Source organism: Lipotes vexillifer, unplaced genomic scaffold (genome assembly GCF_000442215.2).
Source record: "Lipotes vexillifer unplaced genomic scaffold, Lipotes_vexillifer_v1.1 scaffold814, whole genome shotgun sequence".
Classification (NCBI taxonomy): Eukaryota; Metazoa; Chordata; class Mammalia; order Artiodactyla; family Lipotidae; genus Lipotes; species Lipotes vexillifer.
This window is the reverse complement of record NW_006784081.1, coordinates 1,135,978-1,143,585: the sequence shown is the minus strand read 5'-3', so window position 1 is coordinate 1,143,585 and position 7,608 is coordinate 1,135,978. Positions and strand designations below refer to the sequence as shown.

The 7,608-nt window shown below is 52.1% G+C and overlaps 1 pseudogene; it reads right to left on the bottom strand.

Moving 5' to 3' along the window:
- The window catches only part of LOC103072301 (L-amino-acid oxidase-like), a 6,309-nt pseudogene extending 3,059 nt beyond the window's left edge, over positions 1-3,250 (bottom strand).
- Between the last annotated feature and the right edge of the window lie 4,358 nt (positions 3,251-7,608).

Genomic DNA, 7,608 nt, shown 5'->3' with positions numbered 1-7,608 from the left:
GGGGGGCGGGTCGGGGGGGCAACTGAGAATCTTCTCTAGCTTGACTTATTCTCCAAGCCCTGTATCTCTCCTCCCTTTTTCCTTCCCTCCTCCCCTGTTTCCCTTCCCCGCTTCCTTCCCCTCCCTCCCACCACCATTGTCCTCCAGGAGCTTACATTCTAGCAGGGGAAGCAGACCATAAACAAATTAAACAAGTAAAATATTCAGTACAGTGTGATACGCGTTAGGGTGGAAACTATTGCAGAGAAAGGAGGATGGGAGGGTGCCAGACGGGAGGAACCTCAGTTCAGAGTGGACACTTGAGCCATGACCTGAAGAAGCTTGAGGGGCAAAGCCATGTGACATCTGCAGGAGGAGCATTCCAGGCAGAGGGAACGGCCAATGCCAAGGCCTTGAGGGTGTGCTTGGCTGAGTAAGAAACAGCAAGAGGTTGGAGTAGGTGGGGGAGGAAGGACCCCCTCTCCATCTTGGGCCGCCCTGAGCCACAGGCGGGAGGATGTGGGGCAGGGGCTGTGCACAGGCTCCCTCTGGCTGCCTGCTGGGGGAGGGTGGGTCAAGGGTTAACACGTTTCTCCTGCTACAAGCTGGAAAGAGGGTGGGTGGTCCTGCCGTGGTTTCCATAGACTGTGACAGGGTGGGCTGTGGGCAGCAGGCAGTGGGTCCCCGGACTGACCTTGGTGGGGAAGGAGTCTTACTTCTCCAGCACCTGGCTGCAGCTACTGCTTTTCAGCTCCTCTACCACCTGGGCATGGAGGAAGGAGGGGCATTCAGTGAGAACCAAACCCCGCCCCACACGGGCACTCACCTCAGCCCCCCATGTTCCCACTCCCTCACTCATGCTTCTACTTGTGTGTACGTCCAAGGTTGGTTTATATATGTTCTCTCCTGGGTTCAAGGACTTTGTCCCACAACTAGGCTGAATGTCCCGAAGGTGGACACTTAACTATTGGACAGATTACGGGCCTGTAAAGTTCAGGGCCAGAGCTCCCCCACGAACCTGGGAGTTACAGAGGTGGGAAGTCTACCTCCTTGTTGGTGTTGGACACATTTCTGTAGGCCTACGAGGCCACTGTGAATAGTACGGACAAAGCGGGAAACCTGGCGCCACCGTGGCAGAGTGAGGCTGGGCGGGGTCCGAGAGTTTGGTATGTTCACACTCCCCGGCAGTGATTCTAGGAAGAGCTGTTCTGCCGTCTTCCACTCCTCATTTGCCCTGACTTGACAGCCCAGCAGACGCGGGTAGGCCTGTGCCTCCCCCACGCGCTGTGCACCCCGTTGACCAGCACCCAGCTCTGGTTGTTGGAGGTGCGGAACTTACTGAGCTTTAGCCCAAACTTCCTGATGAGCTCATGAGAGAGCCTGTGATGCGAATCAGAGACAGCTCAGCAGGGACAAGGAAGCTTCCAGCCGTCCCTGCTTCAGGGGCTCTGCTCTTTGCTCCCCACAGATTTACTGGGGCTACTGGCCTCTATCCAAAGACAGAACTACAGACCCCCTTGTCACTACACTAATGGCGGCAGGGCCACGAGGGAACGGGGCCACCGTTCTTGTGGCCACATCACACCAGGCTTGTCCTCCGTTCTGGCCACGATCTCTCTCATTTTGTCTGAGACCTCTGGCCTCAAGGTCCAGGAGGTTGCATGAAGAGCAGTGTCAGGGTCCTCTGGGCTTATCTTCCCTGGAGGCCATGTGCATCCTTCCCAAGCCTCCAGGAAGCACCCTCCACCACCCTGCATTCTCCATGGAGCAGGGCCCCCCTTCAGGATGACCCTCCATGAGGTCACCTGGTGCTAGTTTCTGGTCCCAGGGCTCCCACCAGACACCACACCCTCCTCGATGGACACTCATTATTCCCATTGTTAGCAAACCTAGCAGGCCGCTTTTGACTTTTCAAGGTGCTCTCCCATCCTAATTATCTTTTGGGATCCTCCACATTGGCTTCTAAGCAGGCAGGGCAGGTGCCATTATGCACAGTATATACATTAAAACATTGAGGCTGTGAGTTGGGGCAGACCCAGGCCTGCTGACTTCCAGGAAAGGACGGCCACTCATTGCTATTTGTCTTGGCCTTGGTGTTGACTACTGTTCTAATTGTGTGTTCTAACTGTGTGTTTTGTGTCTTCTTAGATTCTGTCTATTTGATACTCATGAATCACAGGGCCGAACCACATCTCTCCTGCATGTCAGCTTGCCTAGAGCTCTCCTTTCAGTGTGCAGACTGGCTGATCCAAGACCATGTTCCCACCCACACACCAAGTAAATATGTCCCCTGCCCTAACTCACCCAGGGCCAGGTACCAGGCAACTAGAGACCACTCCTACAGCCCAGAGCCCAGTGTAATTATTCAAACCAGCCAAACCTAAGCTGTTTACTCTGTCCCACGTTGCCTTTCCCTCAGAAACTCCAATGAAGGCCACGGTCTGTGCCTTCTCTTTGCTCCTGTCTTCTGCCTCCTGACCATCCCAATGTATCCCCAGGGCCCTGTGTGGTGTGGTTTGCCTCCTTCTCTCTGGAAATGTAAGTAATAAATTCTTACAGTGGCATTAACCTCTCCATGGCTACTCATCACCTCCATAAACTAAAATCCCGAGAGTACAAATGAGACAACTGCCCACACCCCAGCCTTCCCTACTCACTCCCCACTTTTCCCGACCATACCTGTGGTTGGCGGGAATCCTCATGGCTCCCAGCTCCACATACCATTGTGCTCCAGGCACTCTGTGGGTCTCTATTCTGCCACCCACACATGCCCTGAGGCCTCCAGGACAGTCACCTAGAAAGACAGCACTTTCCTGACCTCAGTGAGGCTGGACACATCCCCTCCTAGCAGACCTAGCTCCCACAGCCCTCCTGCCTCTTCCCCAGGTCTCCCTTTGTTATACAGTCAGACCACCCGGTTCTCCTAGCCCTTCTACCCCCACCTACAGCCCTAGACCCAATCCCCTGCCCCAGGTCTCTGGGGCTGTCCACTTCCCTCTCTCCCAGGTTCCCCATGCAGGACCCTCCCACACCCTATCATGTACCTGGTGGCCAGCGTCCTGCTGGGTCTTGGTAGCAGTGAGCCCTGCCGTGCCCGCCCAATCACCACTATCTGTTCCCTTTCTGCCGTCTGCCCCAGCCTGTCTGGGGCCAGCCACACCATCTCTTCATACTGGGGGTCCTCAAAGCACTTGACAAGCCAGCTGTTGCAGGCCTGGGTACCCAGGCTCAGCACAGACAGGAGGGTGAGATCCAGCCAGCCTGTGCACATGGCTGTGTAGATGTCAAGCAAATGACTGAGGACCCAGAAGTCCTGCTGGTCTTAACACTTGCTTTGAGAAGTGGTTATATCGCTAGACCTCTGATGCAGCATCCTGGCACTCCCATTCCCTTCCTTCTCTACTAGAGGGTGTCTTAGTCACCAGGACTGCCAAGCTGCCCCCAGCGCCCCAGATGGTCAGCACTGCCACCTTGCCGCCCACTCTCAAGGAATGATGCAGGATGGAGTCCTGCCCAAGGTGCCTGCCCTTGGCCATCTGGACTTCCATCCATGAGGCCAAGCCCTCAGTCCAATGGGGGACAGGTGAGGTGGACCTGTCCACCACATTGGGTGCCCCATTTCCCCCTTGGAGTTGATAGAATGTTTGTTGCAGCGAAAAGACCTAACTCACTGGCTGTGGAAGGATAGGATGAGGATAGAGAGTATAAAGGCATCATTTAATAATGTGAACAGTTTCTGAGATGTGCATGGCAGCGTACCAGCTTCCCAAGCCCCAGAGAGACATCATGAGGTCGTTTCCCAGAGGTGGCCAAGGCTCACTGAAGTTAAAGAGTTTGTCCAATTGTGAGCCTGCATTTCCACACCTGCCTTGGACGGGGTTCCATTCATTCTGGCTCATACATTCCCTCTAGGAGCCTATGAAAGGAGTGTGTTTTGTGACTGTCATTTTCTTATTGTTGTCCCTGTTGAAATTATTATCTGTGTTCTGGGGTGAATTGTACCTCCCCACCAAGTCATGTGTTGAAATCTTAACCCCTCGTACCTCAGAATGTGACTGTATTTGGAGACAGGGCCTTTAATGAGGTGATTAAGTTAAAATGAGGCTGTTAAGGTGGGCCCTATGCAGTGTGACTAGTGTCCTTGTAAGAAGAGGAAATTTTGACACACAGAGAGACACCAGGGATGTGGGCACAGAGCAAAGGCCACGTGAAGACACAGGGAGAAGGCAGTGATGTACAAGGCAAGGAGAGAGGCCTCAGGGGGAACCAATTCTGCTGACACCTTGATCTTGGACTTCCAGCCTCCAGAACTGTGAGAAATTCCTGTTGCTTCTGCCACCCAGTCTGTAGTATTTTGTTGTTGCAGCCTGAGCAGACTAATACAGTTTGTAACCGATTTCCCTCTGAGAGAGGCCTCAGGGGGAACCAATTCTGCTGACACCTTGATCTTGGACTTCCAGCCTCCAGAACTGTGAGAAATTCCTGTTGCTTCTGCCACCCAGTCTGTAGTATTTTGTTGTTGCAGCCTGAGCAGACTAATACAGTTTGTAACCGAGTTTCCCTCTGTATCTTTCCCTAGGGTAGGGAGAAGTGAGGGTCTGGTTCTGGCTGTCAGGTCAGACTCACCACCATATACTTCTAAAAATGTGCATTCATTTTTTTAAAATAAGAATCCACGTGAGCAATGTGTGAATGTATCCTTGATTCCAATCTCAGGACTTATGTTTAATTCGGGCCACCTTTCCCCCTTCATTTGTGATGGTGTAGTGACATTACAGAAAAAGAAAACATAGAGGGACAAATCGTTTGTACCCCCACTGCCTCACTTTCCTACCCGGTTCCATTTATCACCATCAACAGTTTTCTGCGATTCCTTCTATTCCTGCACAGAGTAAGATGTGAGGCAGTTGCTCAATCTCCTATCTTCTCCATTTCGGACCAGAAATCTATCCCTTTTGCATATAGCCTGGCTCATAGTGGGCACTTGACATGTTCGTGGAATGCAGGAGTGGACGGATGGTCAGATGGACAGACAAATGGATGAAAAAATGGGTAGACAAATAAATGAACAGATGGGTGGACAGAGGAAAGGAAGGATGCATGGACAAACCCTTTGGGGCTTCCTACAATGGCTCCCTCTGCCCTCTGCATTTCATTACAGGTGTCAAGCTTGGGGGCAGTGCTCAGCCCAGACTGTCTGTCCTTTAGTCTCTACCAGTCTAAAGGTTGACTCTGTCTGCCCTGCCTCTCCCACTCCCCTGAGGGCCTCCTGTGCTTCTTCAGCCTCCCTCTGAGAACCCATGTGCCTGACTTTATAATTTCTTTAACTTATAATTACTTTCACTTTATAATTTCTTTTACGCACATACATTTCAGAATTCAGCCTTCCTCCACCCTCAGCCATCCACCTTTTCTTCAAGGAACAAGAGTGGGGCTTATCCCTTCTCCCTTCCTTGAGGTGAGAAATGGAATCTGACCCAGCCTGAAGTCGTAAGTTTTGTCTCTTTGTCTCCTTACCGCTTGTGATATTTATATTTTAACCACAGAGCTGTATTGCTGGAAAGCAGTGTTTAATATTGTAAGCAATTACAGCATCTTGCTCAGCCATTAAGAAACAAGAAGATGCACAGCTGGGCCTTCTAGGAAACACAAGTTCTTTGAGTGGAGGAAATTTGCGTGGAGTTACACTTTCCCATCCGCTGCTTGGCCCTGGAAAGTCGGTCCCTTTGGGCAGAGGGCTCCTCCCCAGCTAACGAGGAGAGCAGAACAACACACCTTTGAGCTAAAGGAGCTGCCCAAATTATCCAGCTGAGCTCTTGATTTCACCCAGCAGAAACCAGTCCAGGGAATCTGTGTTGGCCCTGGTGCCACAGAGGTATTCATTATTTGCCAAGGTAAGTTGACACCAGACCCACAGCCCTCAATCCACTCTTTACCCTCCTGAACTAATCAACCACTGCGCAAGACTTCTATATACCCTGGCTCTCTCCCTCACCTTCTCGGAGCAGTTCTCTCAGGGTTACTTGAGATGCTGCCTCATGGGCTTGAAGTCCTAAAAATTCCTGCCAAATGAAACATAACTCTCAACTTTTAGGCTGTGACTATTTTTTTTAGTCGACAGTGTAGATATGGAAACCACCCATCCTAGGTCTGTAAGAAATTTTTTCCCTTTGTCCCCTCCAAAATACATGTGTCAGATGATATGTTTCCATTATTGGTTTGGAAAGTAGAGTCACCCTAGGCCCAGGGGCAGGGCAGTAGGGGAGGCCCAGCTTAGAGCCCTGGCCTGGCAGGATAGCTGTGGGTACTCACAGACTCTCAGCATGGTTCTCACGTCCCCAGGAGAGAGCTGACTGCCCCCAGGCTGGTCCCGCTGGGGCTCAGGTCTGTCTGAGAGATGTGGGCAGAGTTAGGAGCTGTATTCTCTCCTGCTTTGAACTTCCCAGCTCCCACCCTTTTAATTCCATCAGCTCTAGGGCCTTGGGGAGGTGCTGGAGAGGGGAGACTGAAGGAGGGATAAGCAGGCAGAATCCAGTGCTCTCATTTTCTCCACCTGCTGCCAGACCTGCTTCTCCTTGCCTCTCCCTACCTGGATTGAGTGAACACTTGCCCCTCCAGTTTCCTTGGCTAGAAACCCTGAACTAGATTTGAGTCCTCCTTATCCGGGGTCTTCGCCTCCAGGTTTCCAGCCCCCTCAGCTCTGCCTCCCCAGGGCCTCTCACTAGCCCCCACAACTTCTTTGCTAAGGCTCCCTCCCCAAACTGGCCAAGACACCCTCTCCACATCCCTCACAATGGCCACTGCCTCAGGCTCTCCCCTTCTCTACCTTGGCTACCACCAGAAGGACAGTTCTAAAACTACAAGTCAGGTCATGGCAACCCCTTAATTTAACCCTGCCCAGCCTCTGGTATACTTTGCCTTTATTTCTACTAAAGCTCTAATTTTGCATGATTATGCCTTTATTTCTTCGGCTGGCGTGTGAACTACGTGATATCAGGGCGCTTGCAGTTCTTTATCTAGGATGCCTAGTGAAGCATGGGTATGCAGTGGTGCTCAAAGAGTGCTTTAGCAGTGAATGCAGGAATGAGGTGTGGGGCTGTGTGCCCGTCTCGGCCAGCAGCGAGGCCAGAGGATGATTACATACCACTTCTCTGAATTCAGGCAGTGCCCTTGCTCTTTTCTCCTCCCACAAGGGCTTCCTGGTCACCCCCTACTGCTGTGCTTCAGGATTTTCAGGTTAGATTTCCCCACCTGGGGTTTAACTCTGGTTGCGAGCCCTGCACTTCCTCCTCTTCTGGGTTCCCAGTGTATTTTTGTTTTCCATGCACACCTCCCACTTCTGGGACTCAAGTCTGCTATAGTTCCGGTAGTCCTCTCATTCTGAGAACTGCCACCCTCTTCTGTCCCGCCCTTTGCTGAGTGGTGGGGATTTGGGGTTGCCCAGGATGTGGTGGAGCACAAAGGCCAGGTGCAGCCTAGGCTGGAGAGAAAGGGTGGGATTTGACTGGGTAGAAAGTGGTAGTAAATGTGTAAATGTGTCAGCACCCGCTCCTGGCACACCTTGCTCTCTGCTCTCTGAAACCAAGAGCCATGGAAGGGGGCCTCAAGCTTGGCAGTGCTTAGCAATGT